This window comes from Lactuca saligna, chromosome 7 (genome assembly GCF_052625555.1).
Source record: "Lactuca saligna cultivar CGN05327 chromosome 7, ASM5262555v1, whole genome shotgun sequence".
Taxonomy (NCBI): domain Eukaryota; kingdom Viridiplantae; phylum Streptophyta; class Magnoliopsida; order Asterales; family Asteraceae; genus Lactuca; species Lactuca saligna.
The window spans coordinates 49,193,285-49,210,058 of NC_136423.1; the positions used below are offsets into that span (position 1 = coordinate 49,193,285).

At 32.3% G+C, this 16,774-nt stretch overlaps 1 long non-coding RNA gene across 1 annotated transcript; it reads left to right on the forward strand.

Annotated features, from left to right (window-relative positions):
- Positions 1-7,896: 7,896 nt before the first annotated feature.
- LOC145005785 (uncharacterized) lies at positions 7,897-10,601 on the forward strand. Its single transcript, XR_013662680.1, has 3 exons — positions 7,897-9,345; positions 9,479-9,547; positions 10,308-10,601. It is a non-coding gene; the product is annotated as an uncharacterized LOC145005785 (long non-coding RNA).
- Positions 10,602-16,774: the final 6,173 nt, after the last annotated feature.

Consider the following 16,774-nt stretch of genomic DNA (forward strand, 5'->3'; position numbering starts at 1 on the left):
TTATCTGATAAAATATGTTTTGGACCATTAATTATGGTTAAAGCCTGATTATTAAGTAGGTTGTTATTAGGTTATGATTTGTGTGAGGAGTCGTGTTATCAATACCTCAAATGTGCAATTCAGCTATCCTAAGTTAAATGTGAGTCTTCTTACCATACTAGTAGGTCAAAGGCACCAATGTCGGCGCATTGATTCGTAAGTGTAGAGTATACGTGATTATGCGACAATTACTGATATGATTGTATGATATATGCATGGGGCCAATCTGGGATTATAGTCATTATGGACTCCAGGTCGATACGAGCCTAGGGTTGATACGGACCTGACACAACTACTTACGGGTACATGTGATTGATATCGCCTCGGGGGTTGATAGGGACCCGACACAGCCACGTGTTGTTATATTTATGTGTATGATGTATGTGGTATTTTGGGGAAGCACATTAAGCTTTGTGCTTACAGTTATGTTTTTGGTTTCAGGTACTTCCGATACAAAAGGGAAGGGCCCAACGTGATGGCACAACATTCTCCCTATCATGTTTCTGAAAGTATGATTTCTTTTACTCTAATGTTTTGTGTAGTTTATATCATGGATGTTTTTGAGACATGTGACGTATAGGATTGATGAATTTAAAAATGAAAATTTTATCACTATTTTTGGGATGTTACAGGTTTGTACCCAAACCATAGAAATTAGAAGACTTGAGGAAAGAGGAGGAGAGGGGAGAAAATTCGGCTATTCTCTTGCCAAGAGGAGTGGATAAAAATGGGAGTCCTAAGGGCCCTATTTATAGCTGATACAAGGAAACTTAGAAAGCCTAATTGGAATATAATATTAATATTTCAAATTAGGTAATTATCCAATCTCTTAATTATCTATAAGGGAAATTCTAGAAACCCTAATAGGTAAGCCAAAAGTCAACCACCTTAGGAGGGTTCTAGAATACTTCTCTTGTTCAACTTTTGAATAATTATAGTTTAATTCCTTGTACCCTGAATTAATCAAATTAATCCCAAAATTAATTCTAATTAACTTTTGATTAATTTTTAATTAAATAATACTATTTCTAGTTAATATATTAATCACATAATATATTTACAAATCATTTATGACATTTTATTAATAATATAATAAATCAATTAATTAGCCTCTCTCTCTAAATGTCATTATACTTAATTACTAGTTTTGAGGGTAGTCCAAAAAGGACTTTGCTTCTAATCAAGTGTACACCAATTTATTTATGATCTTAGACACCTTAGTCCAATAACAACCCTTTATATAGCTGTTGAAAAACCCTAGAAACCCTAAATTTAAACATATAATAATAGTATTTCAAATTCAGTAATTATTGAGTTTCCTAATTATCCACTAGAGGCTTCCAGAAACCCTAATTTGGCACTCCAAAACCGTCCATCATAGGAAGGTTCTGGAACCTCTCATTTGTTTAGCTATTGAACAATTACAACTTAGCCATTTCACTCTCAACTAATTCTAATTAACCTTTAATTAATTCCCAGATTAATTTTGATTAATTAATAATTATTATTTGAATTAATGTATTAGTCATATAATAAACTAATAAATTATTTCATCTCTCTACAAATGTCATTCTAATCAGTATTTAGTTATGAGGGTAACCCAAAAAAAACTTTGCTTCTAAATACACTTATATACCAATCTAGTTATGAGCTTAGACATCTTAATCCAATAAACCAGAAATACTAGATCTATTTTATTGATAAGCATTATGTATAATTATACTCTCTCCGTCCCAAAATTATTGTTCTCAGACAAAAAACATATAGATTAAGGAAACATTAATTATCTTTAACTTTATTAGAGGAAATGACAATTGTACTATTTTGTTGCATTTAATTCCATACTTTTGTTGTATTTAATTCCATGGTAGGTTAACTAATAATGAAGGGTATTTTGTAAAAACGATATTTGTTTTTAGAAGTATGCTATTATTTTAAGACAAACCAAAAAGGAAACATGAATTATTAATATGGGACGAAGGGAGTAAAATTTTCAGTGTAACTACCAAGGTTACAATCAATGAGAATACATAGATTTGTTGACCTCAAAAATAGTGTCAAAGCAACATGGGTAAACATGATGGGTCTTGTTAGAGAAAAGACCATGACGATAGTACAATATAGGTTGTCTCCATAAAGGTACGGAAGCCAATACACATCAATAGATGCGGTCAAGCCATAACTACATATATCACATCTTAGTGATTCTTCCCAATACTTTGCACCCAACTCCAGACTATTGATTATACTTGTTAAAAATATGCAAACGTATTTTTGCTACATCATGCTAATGACTAACTATGATTAGGGACATTGGTGACTACATTTAGCCACACTCCTTACCATGGGTTTACTTAGCTTTATACATAGTGATCAGACTCCACAATCAACAAATATATCTAGGATGTTTTTATTGTAACAGATCTACGTAATGAATTTGAGCTTGTAATGGTGTTTAATACACAACATATCCAATGGTTATTGATTAACACCTTAACTGATAAAAATCTTTTTTTTTTATGGTTGCTACCTCTTCCAATAGATCAGTTCTCACCCAATCATTTTCCTCTTTCGCTAGATCGTTTATTACCAGATCCTTTTCCGCTATAGCAACTCCCACCAACAATTGATAAATTCAATGCGTTATATTGAATAATTGTAGCCTTTTCCACCAAAACAATATCTACCATATACATAATCGCAATACTTGAAACTTTCTAAATTACCATTTTCAAGTGTTTCATATCATTCTCATCGATTATCTCTATCATATGCTTCATGGTAGAATGTTAATTTTAAAGACAACATGGTATTATATCTACCTTCCAAACCTATCTTCAATTTGAACAAATTTAATAAATCATAAAAATTTATATTTGACGGAAATTTTACACCATAGTTTTTAACAAAATATCTAATGTATTGAGTTTCATCATTTGCTAACTCAAGTACCACCGATCAAGAAACAACATACTAAATCAAATTTGAAGCCATGTTTTTTTCTCAGAGAAATTATATAATACAAAATGTTTGTTTAATTTTAATGTTTCAAAAGTAAAACTCATAAAAAAAACCGTTACTTCATTTTTAAAATTCGTTGTATGGATGTCAGATATCACAATATAGATGCTAGATTTAAAGACAAAGTGATATTATCTTCCAAAGCTTTCTTAAATTTCTTCAAACTATATCTATTGGGAATTTTACACCATAGTTCTTAACAAAACACCTAATATATTGAGTTTCATAATTTTCTAACTATCAAAAACTACCGATACACGCAACCAAAAATTACTCAGTCGGATTTGAAGTCATGTTTTTTTTTTTCCAGAGAAATTAAATATATCAGAGAAATTTTTGTTGAATATTTTAATGTTTTAAAAGTAGGACTTGTAAAAAACCATTACTTCTTTGTTAGATTTCACCTTACAAATAGAGTTTGTAGTAAGAATGAAAAAAAAAGTTTTTGTTAGAAATCCTAGTTTGAAGATGAACATCCACATTTTAAAAACCAATTTTATCATATCACATATGTGAAATCGCACATGCCATATGAGCAAATGAATTTCTCAAATTTCCACATATAATTTCAATGATGCCATAGCAAAATTTTAAATTACATTTGAAACATCTTTGTCTCCCCACCCCACCACCACACAAACATTTAAATAGGTAACATATTTTCACATATGATATCATCGTTTCGAAGATGTCATCTGTGACTATGAATGTGACTATTTTGGTAAACTCCTAATTTTCTATTGGTAAATAGTAATGAGCCTAATTTGTCTTTTAAAAGTAGGATTTGTAAAAAACCATTACTTCTTTATTTAAATTTGTTGTAGGTATGTTAGATTTCACCTTACAAATAGAGTTTGTAGTAAGAATGAAAAAAAAAAAAAGTTTTTGTTAGAAATCCTAGTTTGAAAATGAACATCGACATTTTAAAAACCAATTTTATCATATCACATACGTGAAATCGAAGATGCCATATTAGCAAATGAATTTCTCAAATTTCCACATATAATTTCAATGATACCATAGCAAAATTTTAAATTACATTTGAAACCTCTTTGTCTCCCCACCCCACCACCACACAAACATTTAAATAGGTAACATATTCTCACATATGATATCATCGTTTAGGAGATGGCATATGTGACTATGAATGTGACTATTTTGGTAAAATCCTAATTTTCTATTGGTAAATAGTAATGAGCTTAATTTGTCTTTTTCTTTATATATAACTTATGTAACAAGTCAAAATTTAAACTATTTTATGGAAAAATATTTATTCGAATATATATTATTTAGTAGAAGTTAAACAATATGCACGAAGCATTTCTATAGTGTTAATGTTTGTACGAATCGTTCATCATTCCCTTTATTAAACTTGCATGCTTAACAGGTTACAAATAAGCCAATATATGTATCATACATAAAACATTATTTAAGTAGAAAGCATGATCTTTCTTTCAAAAACTTTTCTTTTCTCAAAGTATTGGTATATATATACTTAAAAGCTATAATATAATATGACTGGGGCTTTTACGGGCGAGAATATTTTCAGTGTGGCGTGCGCAAGAGAGAGAAACAATGAGAGGGTTAAATAACAATTTGTTAAACTTTATAAACAATTAATTAGTGTATAACTATACAAATTCTAATAGAAAATAAGTAACAGATAAAATATTTGTTAATTGTTAAGTGTGACGAATAAGAGATGGTATATATTGTGCTAATTAAGTTGTATTCTCTTGATTTTATTGATAGAAATGGTGAGGGAAATGTAACAAAGAGAAATCGTGTTCATGAGGTTTTTAGGAGGAAAAGAAGGGAGATTTCATTGTTTCTTCTTCCAAGGAAATCCTCGCAATTCTCAAAGAGTGAAGGGAGATTTCATTGTCTAAATATATTTTCTTACCGATATTCGTATGTTCCTTAAGATTACCAAATATTTACATAATAAGCAAAAAATTATAGAAGTTCCAGCTTTTCCTTCTTTTCCTTCTAACTCATGTATAAAAAAACTATCAGTTTTTCATCAATATATATTTCCAACACAAATGAAATACCTATTCATTTCATTTCACTTTCATTACATTCATTATTTCTTTTCTCCCACTTCTCTAAAAAAACTCAACAACGTTGTTTTGATAGCCTAATTACTTACTGAATAAGTTCTCGTCGATCGATCCAAATTGGTTGCAAACAAACAATTTTTATTTATATTCCCTAATGAGTTCTTGTTTATTAATTATATAAGTTTTACGGAAACAAAGATATAGTCTATCGAATAAGACCATCTCTTTATTAAGCATCTCCTGAAAAAAAATATGAGAGAGAGAGAGAGAGAGAGAGAGAGAGAGAGAGAGAGAGAGAGAGAGAGAGAGAGAGAGAGAGGTATATGAGTAGAAACTAAGGCATGATAAAACCTAAAGGAAGTTTTGCCCCCTCTTGAAATGATTTCAATCACCACCTTCTCTCTCTCAACCCAAGACACAAACCCTCTTCTTAAACCTCACCATCTCACCACTCTTCTATGCCATCTCTCTCCCTCTCTCTCTCAGTCTCTCCCATTGCACCGTGCATTTCCATCAAGTTTCCATCGTACAGGCAGAGCTTCGAAGTTAAGTCTTTCTTATTCTCCATTTACGTTGCCACCATGCATATCCAACTCTTCTGCTAATGTTCTCTATAAAAACATAACCCATGTTCCTAAAAACATGCATTCATATATGTCTAGACAACCAATATTTTGATCCTACTTTTAATCTAGAACGATTAAGATAGCATCTAATATCGTTATAATTTTGCTTAGAACTTCAAATATATCCATTTTATCTTTTATCTCGTGTTTACTGGTATAAATATTTAAAATCTTTTATAACCTCAAGTATATGGAAATTAAATAAAACTTTCATCATCTATCTACCGATATATATATATATATATATATATATATATATATATATATATATATATATATATATATATATATATATATATATATATATATATATATATATATATATATATATATATATATATATATATATATATAATTATTTATTAGATAAATCGTGAATGGATATATTATAACTTAAATTAAGACTTTTGGATTATTTTTAGGAAGCTCATACCTTTAGAACTTATTTGATTTGGTTTCTATTTTATTTAACTTTTTGAGCTCCTGTCTCTCTCTAATAATTTAATTGGTTTCCAATTTTTTTTATATGAACCATTATTAATATATGGAGATCCCACAACTCCATATTTCACTACACAAAAGGTTACCTTTTGATTCCATCACAGATTTGTTCCCCTAAAAAATGATGATTTGTTTCTTCCAGTTTACTATTATTTTTGTATTCGTCTATTTTATCAATTATGTTATAAACAAAACTAGTAGGATAAAAATGTAATTTAAAGTGTTTGATGAATATCGAGGAAGCAAATAAGAAAGCGATGTTGGTTAGGTTCAATCTGAAGAAGGATTTACCAAAGATGTAAAAGACAATCTCAGATTGAGCCGCGCCAATATCACTTTCGTTGATACTTGTTTTTCGTTATTCATTTTGCTTAAGATATCTACAATCCATTGAATTCTATGGAGTTCAATGAATTGTCACATCACTACCATATTAACATTTCATTTTTTGTTCAACTATATTCTTTAACATCCATTCTCCATTAAACTTTACAGAGTTATAGAGTTTAATGAAATCCTATATTTGGTTTGAAATTTAATTGAAAAAGAAAACATTAAATCCATTGAACCACTTAATGATCATATAATTCTCTCATTCAACTCTCATTCATGTCATTACTCACATTCCATTAAACTTTTATTCAATCCTAATCATCATCTATTCAACTCTTATTAAACCCGGCATTTTGGATATTCTTAATTCTTTGCATATTGTATGTGTTATTTTTTGCATATTTTCATCTACACCAAGAGTTTCTAACAAATTAACATGGTGTCAAAGTTATAGTTTAAGATTTCATGTTCATAATAATCGTTGGTCTGTTTGTTGAGCTTAATTATATAAGAAAAAAACTGATGAAATATAAATTGAATGTAAACAAATATTAGTTTTTAGTTTTTAGTTTTTAGCTTAGTAAATAGGTCCTTCAACTTGCTCTGTCTCATAAATTTTTGTTTAGTTTATATATATATATATATATATATATATATATATATATAGGTTCAGGTTCATTTGAGACCATTCTAATTTTGTGAGACCGTGAGACCAAATCTAAAAATAATTTTAAAATGCAAAATAAATGGAAAAATCCAAAAATTCTTTTTTTAAATATTATTTTCGGAACTTGAATTAACTAAAAAAAATATTAAAAAAATAAAAAATAAATAAAAAAAATTCCGTTTTTTTTTTTTGAAAAATACGTGAAATATTCTAAATAGAATATTACACTGACATATTCTAAAAAATAATTTTAAAATGCAAAATAAATGGAAAAATCTAAAAATTCTTTTTTTAAATATTATTTTCGAAACTTGAATTAACTAAAAAAAATAAAAAAAAAACTTCTATTTTTTTTGAAAAATACGTGAAATATTCTAAATAGAATATTACACTATACATACTCTAAAAATAATTTTAAAATGCAAAATAAATGGAAAAATAAAAAAAAATCTTTTTCTAAATATTATTTTCGGAACATGAATTAACTAAAAAAAATAAAAAAATGCGTCTCACAGTCTCACAAAATATAGGTGGTTTCAAATGAACCTAACCCTATATATATATATATATATATATATATATATATATATATATATATATATACACACACACACACACGCGTTTTCTTATAGCTTTATTCCGGATTTCTGTCCTACTTATGAACGAATTTATAATTTCTTTAAAAAGAATAGATTATATAACTCTTAACTATGAAACCACTTGGGTTATGTTCATTTGGTAAGTTAGATACAGTGTTTATATCAAAATCTAACATTACTTAACCCTTGTATATGTATTAAGGGTGACATGTCACCCCTAAAAGCATTAAAGGCAACAGGTGTTCGCTACTTGATCGTAGTTGTTTTCTCATTGCTATTGTCCGTTTGTCGTTGCATATAGTGTCGCCACTAATTCTCTTTATTACCCTTAGTAACATCGCCACTAAAGACCCTTTCTTTTATTAAAAAAAATAGAGGAACTATTATTATAGTATATATAAATTACTATTTATATCTATTACAACAATATTTAAATTACGGTAATGGTAATGCAAAATCCATTAGATCATATAAAAAAATTTAATACAAAATATACAATATATTAAAGTCGTTGGTTACATAAACTTAAAACTTTAACAAAACATAAATTAAACATAAACTAGTTTGACTCCTCATTTGTAGCATCTCCGGGCCTCTCGTTCTCTTCATCGTTACCTTCGATATCAACTTATTTCGACAATGACTAAAACCAGTTTGCAAGTTTCTTGCTATATGTCGGGTTTTCTAATAATAACGTTTACGGGATCCTCCGGCTACAAAATTAATATGTACATTAATATATATTTCAACATAAACCAAAGTTAAACCAAAGTTAGGAACTAATACTTACCAAACTTCTAAATTAATATTAACTATTACCAAAGTAATAAAATACCAGAAGTTTAAAATACACCAAACTACAAACATACAAAAACTACTAACATACCAAAATACCAAACTAACATAAACCAAACTTCTAATTATCAAAACCACCAACATACCAACTTAGATGCCAAGTTATCAACATATCAAAATATAAAACTTCCTATTATAAAAGATATCAAAACACCAAATTAACATAAAATAAAATACCAAACTAACAACATAAACTAAATTACCAAAATTTCAATTACCAAAGATTATAAGAAATAATCACCGAACATCCAAATTATCAAACTAATATGTATTTATCGATGAAATGAAAAATGATTTGGTTTATGTTAATTTTACATGAGTTTGTGTCTTTTGTGATGTTGGTTGTGAGGACTATCCCTCACAATATTACGAGACTCTATTGGAATGCTTACGCCCAATTCATTTCATATGTTCGCGTGGAGCACCTAATACCTTTTCAAATGTAGTTAACTCATCAAATGGTGTCAAATTACTTGCATTGGGTGACACTACAAGACATCATGTCATTGTCGGCAACACCTTTAGCGGCGACAAAGACTTTTAGCGGCGACTCAAGCTTAAGTTGCCTCTAAAAGTCTCTATCGCCGCTAAAAGGTTGTCGGAAATGCTTTGGCGACTAAGGTTCAATTCTGGTGACTAAGGTGCAATTCCTTCTTAATTTCTCTTTCTCTTTCTCTTGTAACGTCGATTTCCAGCTTATAGTTGAGTTAGTTGCAAAAATAAAAAATAAAAATCATTGATTTTAGTTCTTTTTTTTTCTGGTTATTGTACCAGATTGATTACGACCACCATTGCACCACCTTGTTGATTTTCGACCACCATTGTTGATTCCAGCCACTACAGGTTTCTTCCTATGTTAATTTCAAAATTATTTTAAAAAATTTATGTATTTGTGTCTATTATGTGAAATTTGTCATATGTGTGTATATTTGGTATATATTTATGTGTATTTGCATGGTATATGTATGTATAATGTGTATTTCTATGTATCAAAACATTAATGTGGATCATATATATATATATATATATATATATATATATATATATATATATATATATATATATGTGTGTGTGTGTGTGTGTGTATAATGTGTATTTCTATATATGAAATATGGATTGTATGTATGTATGAAATATGGAATGTATGTATGTATAAATTATGTATATTTGATAATGCTATTATTGTAGAATGCATGTTGATTTGGTAATTGTGTTTTTGTCTCAAGTGTAAGATATAACAATGTACATTGGTTTTATTGTATTTAAGGCTCTTTAAAACAAAATAAGTAAAGTATTTATTTTTAAAGTCTCATATTGATCAATAAATGCTTGTTGATTAGGTAATTGTGTTTATGTGCCAAGTGAAAGAAATAGCAATGTACTTTGGTTTTTTGCCCCTTGTTTAAAAATAACAATATACTTTGGCATCAATAAACGCATGTTGTTTTTATAATTTTGTTTATGTCCCAACTGTAAGAAATACCAATGTTCTTTTGGTATTTTTTTTTATTTAAGTGCAAGGAATATCAATGTATTTTGATAGTTTTTCTTTATGTTGATAGTTTAACTTATAAGTTTATGTATATTGTTATTGATTATGTAGTTGAAAAATCTTTGTCCAATGCTCAACGTCGCGGTGTAGGGAGGAAGTTTATGTGCTTTCTCAATCAGGAAAACCACAAAGTGATGAGCAAAGAGGAAACGAGGGGAGCGGAGATGATGGTTCATCGGATAATTAGTTTGTGTTTTGTAGATTAGATTTGTGACATAAATTTATAAAACTTTAGTTGTTTAATATTTTGGTATTTGTATGAAATTTATAACACTTTGGTACCTAATTAGATGTCGTTATGTAATTTTTTTGCATTTAATGTTGTTATGTATCTGTTTTTCTGCACCCGAAAAGTCTTGATTTAAAAAAACGAAAAATAATATTATCGACGACATATTGTATTACCAATGACAGGAGGTACTACCAGTGATATAGTTATTAGCAGTGACATAACTCTTTATCGGTAACATTTTGGGTGCAAGTGATATATTAGAAGTGATCCGGATGTTCGATTCGTGTTTTAGAGCCTAGGGGTGTTTCGGTAAAGTGTTAATTTGGGCTTTTATGGAAAATAGACTTTTGTTCGGAAGGTCTTAATGAAGATATGACTTTATAGAAGTGTAGGGCTTCTCGTCACCTTTCAACGGATATAAGGATCGTTGGAATTGGGTTTATAAAGAAAAATTTATGGCCTTCAAAACTTTTGTGGTTTTTAGGCTTAGCCGAGTACACGGGGCGTACACAAAGAGTACGCGGGGCATAATTTGGAGTACGTTGGGCGTACTGACCTGGATGGTCGAGAATGTTCTTCGGAGTATGCTGGGCGTACCAAAATTATGTTGGGTGTACGCCAGTCAGATCAGAACCCTATTTTTAGGGTCTTAGACCCTATTTATGTTGGGTTTTGGCTATAAGAACATCCTATGTGCTCATACAAACCCTAATGCTTGGATTTAGGTTTCTCTATTGTACATGCAATTCATCCAAGACTATAAACCCTAGATCTAGTATATGATAATCAATATAACATATGAATTATGGTTTAGATCATACCTTGATTATTATGTAGCAATAACAATCTCAAATCCTTCTTGTATTGACTTTAGAAAGCTTAGAGTCACAAATGTCAGTCCTCTAATGGTTCACAAACATCAAGAACAAGAGAATGAAGAGGAGAAGAGAAGGAGACTGCTCAAAAAACGTGTGGAAACCCTAACCAATTAGTTCACCACGTTTTTGGGTCTTAAGGGTCCTTTAAATAGTGAGACTATTAGGGTTATCTAACAAGGAAACCCTAATTTGGATGCTTAGGCCCTAAGCAACCCATGAACCCCTTTTTAATAAGCCTTGGACGATTTCTAATGGGTTTCCCCATAGAATTCGTCCAACCTTATATTACAAGGTAATACATAGCCCAATTGCAATTATCTTATAATTACAATTCCAGTCCCTTAAGTTTAATTAATCTCCTTTAGCCACAAACTTAATTCTTATTAATTCTTGACTAATATTAATTAAACAATATGATTTCTCCTTTAATATATTATTCTCATAATATATTAATAAATCATATTTAATCCTTTCTCTCCATAATTCATCATATCAAGTTGCTTTGGTGAAGGCAACCCAAAAGGACCATGCACCATCGGGTCAAGTACATACCAAAATAGTTATGGAGTTAGACACTAATCCAACAGTCTCCCACTTGGATAAGTCTAACAACTATTCCGCGTATGACTTCAGATCCTGATCTACAATCAATGCAAAAGCCACATCATGACGAGTACATGTCATAGCGTACATGATCGAGCCAACGGCGGAAGAATATGGCACTCAACTCATTTCCACTATCTTGACATCAGTACTCAGACTCTAAGTCTTACTCCGCTTGGCATTGCTCTGGATTGCTAACTCCCTTTCTTGGGATTCTCCATGCTAAAACGTTTTAGCACCTTGTCCAAGTAAGTACTTTGACTAAGTCCAAATTTTCTTTTACTCTAATTTCTTAAGATCCTTATCCCTAGAATATCAACAGCTTCCCCTAGATCCTTCATAGCGAAACACTTCCCAAGCCAAGACTTAACCTCCTGCAAGTTTGGAATGTCGTTTCCTATGAGCAGTATGTCATCGACATATAATACTAGAAATCTAACTATACTCCCACTAGCTTTGACATATACACAGGACTCATCCTCACTCCTAGAGAAACCAAACTCTTTTACTTTCTCATCGAAGCAAAGATTTCATCTGCGAGATGCTTTGTAACATCCCAAAAATCATGACCAATTTTTTTTTAATTATGTTACTTATAAAATAGTTTACTGAAAAACATCATCGATATCATATCAATCCATAATTCCATAATTCAAATGTCATAAAACATGACGTGGAATAATAATGTCATAGTATAATCCCAAGAACATCATAGTGCGGAAATCATGTGTGTGATGCACTGCTACAGTGCCAGATCCTTTCCCTTCGAAGAGGAAGTACCTGAAACCAAAACTGAAAACCGTAAGCACAAATCTTAGTGAGTTCCCCCATCATACCACATACCATACAATAACATATCTAGCCAAGCATATTTGGGTTCCGACTTCCCCTTCTGTCTATTTCAACCGAATAATTACCTAGCATATCTGGGTGCTGGCCTCCCCTTCGCTCTATTTCAATCAGATAACTGCCTAGCATATCTGGGTGTTGGCGTCCCCTTCGGACTATTTCAACCGGATAACTGGCTAGCATATATGGGTGTTGGCCTCCCCTTCGTTCTATTTCAACCGGATAACTTCCTAGCATATCTGGGTGTTGGCCTCCCTTCGGTTTATTTCAATCGGATATCCTATTTCACCCCTACCACTCCCGCATAGAATCATATCACACTAGCACATAGAAAATAACAGATAGTGGCATACCAAACAATTATCACACATACAATCATCTAACTACAAGCTTCTACAAGTGGGTCAACATTGTGTCCTTAGACCCACTTCTACTAGAAGGCAACTCACCTCGTAAAACTACGTGTTGAATCTCACATAAAGTAATCTCTAACAGCTGCTCCGATGACTCCCGGCTATCATAATAACAATAACACTCAATTAGAATCTATAACACTGCTTAGGGTAAAATGACCATTTTATCCCCTTGGCCTAATTTGAACCATTCATAAGGCCCAATTCTAACTTATTAAACTAGCCCACCTATGAACCATCAAAGGCTCCCTAAGGACCCACTAATGGATCAATTTTCTGAATTGAGTTGTATTCCCTAAATGGGCCCATTACAAGTCCAAAATTTCTTAGTCCAATAATAATTTCAAAAGACCCAACACGGCCCAATAGGCCCAATGATCTACTTCTAGATTCCCAGGCCCAAAACTATACTCCACAGTAGGCCACAAGGCCTAATAGTCTAGGCCCAATCCCATAAGGCCCAAAAAGCCCAATATAGCCACTCTGCATGCGTACATGCAGCGTACTTGGCATGTACGCTCAATGGACGCTGGCGTTGACCGTGAATGGGAAGTTGACCCAGTCCACGCAACGTACTAGGGTGTACGCTTAGCATACTGGCCAGCTTTCTTGGGACTTTATTTGTGACTTAATCCATTAAGTCATCACGTCAAAAATGTAGATACAGATCTTTTAAAACCTCTAAATCCATAAATTCACAAGCTTTATGTGCTTGCATGCATGGTTAGGGGTCAAAACAAGATTTTGGTCCTTTAACAAGCTTTATGACCATCAAACACTTGCATGGTTATGGCTTAACCAACAAGGTCTAATTTTTCTAACTCTTAGTGCCTCTAAGAGCCGAAAAGGACAACTCTTATGGTTTGAAATCATCAAGATGAAATAATCCTCAACAATGGAGTCCAAAAGTGGCATAAAGCACCCCAACATCAAATCTAAACATGCAATGATCAAGTTTGAAGCTTGATACCTCAAATGAGGTAGAAATGGTGCTAATCTCCTGGATCTATAAGCTTCTTTTAATTCCTTGCTCCTTCTTCAACCTCCTTTTCTTCTGGTAAATCCCGGATGTTACATGCTTGCTTCAATCCATAAATAGATTTCTAAAGCTTGCACACTCTATTGGGGTATTTAGCATCCATAAAACCTTCCATTTGACACATGTAAACATCTTCAGCCAGCTTCCCATTAAGGAAAGCGGTTTTGACATCCATCTACCAGATTTAATAATCATGAAATGCAACAATAGCTAACATAACCCTAATATACTTGATCTTGGCCACTGGCGAAAAGGTCTCATCATAGTCAACCCTTGGGGTTTGAGTAAAGCCCTTCGCAACCAACCGTTCCTTGAAAGTGTGCACCTTTCCATCCATTTCGGTCTTCTTCTTGAAGATCCATTTACACCAAACTGTGTTTTGACTTGGTACATTGTCAACTAAGTTCCAAACTTGATTGTCATACATGGACTGGATCTCGCTATCCATTTCCTCTTTCCATTTGGTAGACTCAGGACCCGCCATGGCGTCCTTGTAGTTAGTAGGCTCATTCTAATTTATCAACGTACTATCACTGATAAACGTATCACCATCCGTAGTAATATGAAAACCATAAAACTCTGGTGCCATTCTAACTCGAGTGGAACGTCTAAGAGTTAATGACTCGTCAATTGGTTCAACTACAATTTCTTCCTCATGTTGAGCGCTAATGTTAGAGGTTCGTTTATCGCTTGATTCTTGAATCTCTTCAAGATCAATTCTCCTCCCACTTTCCTCTTGGCATATGAGTTCACTCTAGCGGAAAACTCCTATCCTCGCTACAAAGACCATGTTATTACTAGGTCTGTAGAAAAGATATCCAAAGGATTTCTATGGGTAGCCGATGAAAATACACCGCTCATTTCAAGGTTCAAGCTTGTCGTGAGTCTTTCATCTTACAAAAGCTTCCCAACCCCAAACCTTGATATGTGCCAAAAAGGGAACCTTCCCTGTCCATATCTTGTGAGGTGTTTTGGCAACCTTCTTTATTAGGACTAGATTAAGGAAAGAGACGGTAGTCTCTAAGGCATACCCACAGAACGATATTGGAAGTGAAGCTCGACTCATCATGGAACAAACCATGTCCAACAAGGTTCAATTATGCCTCTCAGCCACACCATTAAGCTGCGGTGTCCTAGGAGGTGTTAATTGCGAAAAAATTCCACATTCCTTATGATAGTCGTGGAACTCGATACTAAGATACTCACCACCCCTGTTGGATCTGAGGATCTTGATCTTCCTACCCAATTGATTCTCTACTTGTTGCTTAAACTCTTTGAACTTTTTAACAATTTTTGACTTATGCTTGATTAAGTTGATATATCCATATCTGCTATAATCATCGGTAAAAGTCACATAGAAGTGATTAGTATCCTTTGTGGTGGATCTAAAGGGCTTACACACATCTGTTTGTATGAGATCCAACAATCCATCACCTCTTTCACATGAACTAGTGAAAGGTGATTTAGTTATCTTTCCAAGCAAACAAGACTCATATGTGTCATCTGACCTAAGGTCAAACGAATCCAACACTCCATGATTTTGGAGTTGGGCAATGCGCTTCTTTTTGACATGTCTAAGACGACTATTCCACAAGTAAGCCTTTTTCTAAACCATTAGATGAATCAATATGCAATACATTATTTCCTAAGTTCTCTACAACCATCACAATTTCATATACTCCATTACAAGGAAATGCTTCAAAATAAAATAAACCATTATAGTAAGCATTAATACAACCAATTTCATTATTAAATGAAAATCTAAAACCTTGTCTATACAAACCATGAAAAGAAATAATATTCCTCGTCATTTCTGAAGAGTAGCAACAATCATTCACATTTAAACCTAACCCACTACTAAGTACTAAAGAGTAAACTCCAATCTTGGTAACATGAGACGATTTCATATTTCCCATTATTAGGTTCATCTTCCCATGCTCCACATCCCTACTTCTTCTTAGTCTTTGCAAATCAGAACAAATATGAAAACCACATCCTGTATCAAGGACCCTAAGAACTAGCATGTGATGATTTTTAGATAGAATAGTATAAATACCTGCAAAGGTGGGCTTTATATTCCCATCCTTGAGGTCTTGAAAGTACTTTGGGCAGCTTCTCTTCCAACGTTCCCTGTCTTGGCAATAGAAGCACATTGCTTCCTTCGAATATGAAGAGGGAGGTGTAGAACCGGATTTCGCTTTGGATCAACTAGAGGACCCTTCATTGGACTTTCCCATCCAATTTGATTTAGAGGGAGCTTTCCTCCTTTTCCCTTTTACTTGTCCAATGGCCAAGGCATGAGTAGCATTACTAGGAGTGGAAATGACACTTTTCCCTTTTAAACGACTTTCAGTAGCTCTTAGTAGACGTTGAAGTTTGCTTAAGGTGACTTCGTCCTTGCTCAAATGATAAGTCATCTTGAACTGATCATAGCATGGAGACAAAGAGTGTAGGACTATGTAAATAGCCAACTCTTTATTAAAGTTCATGTTCAGCTTGAGCAG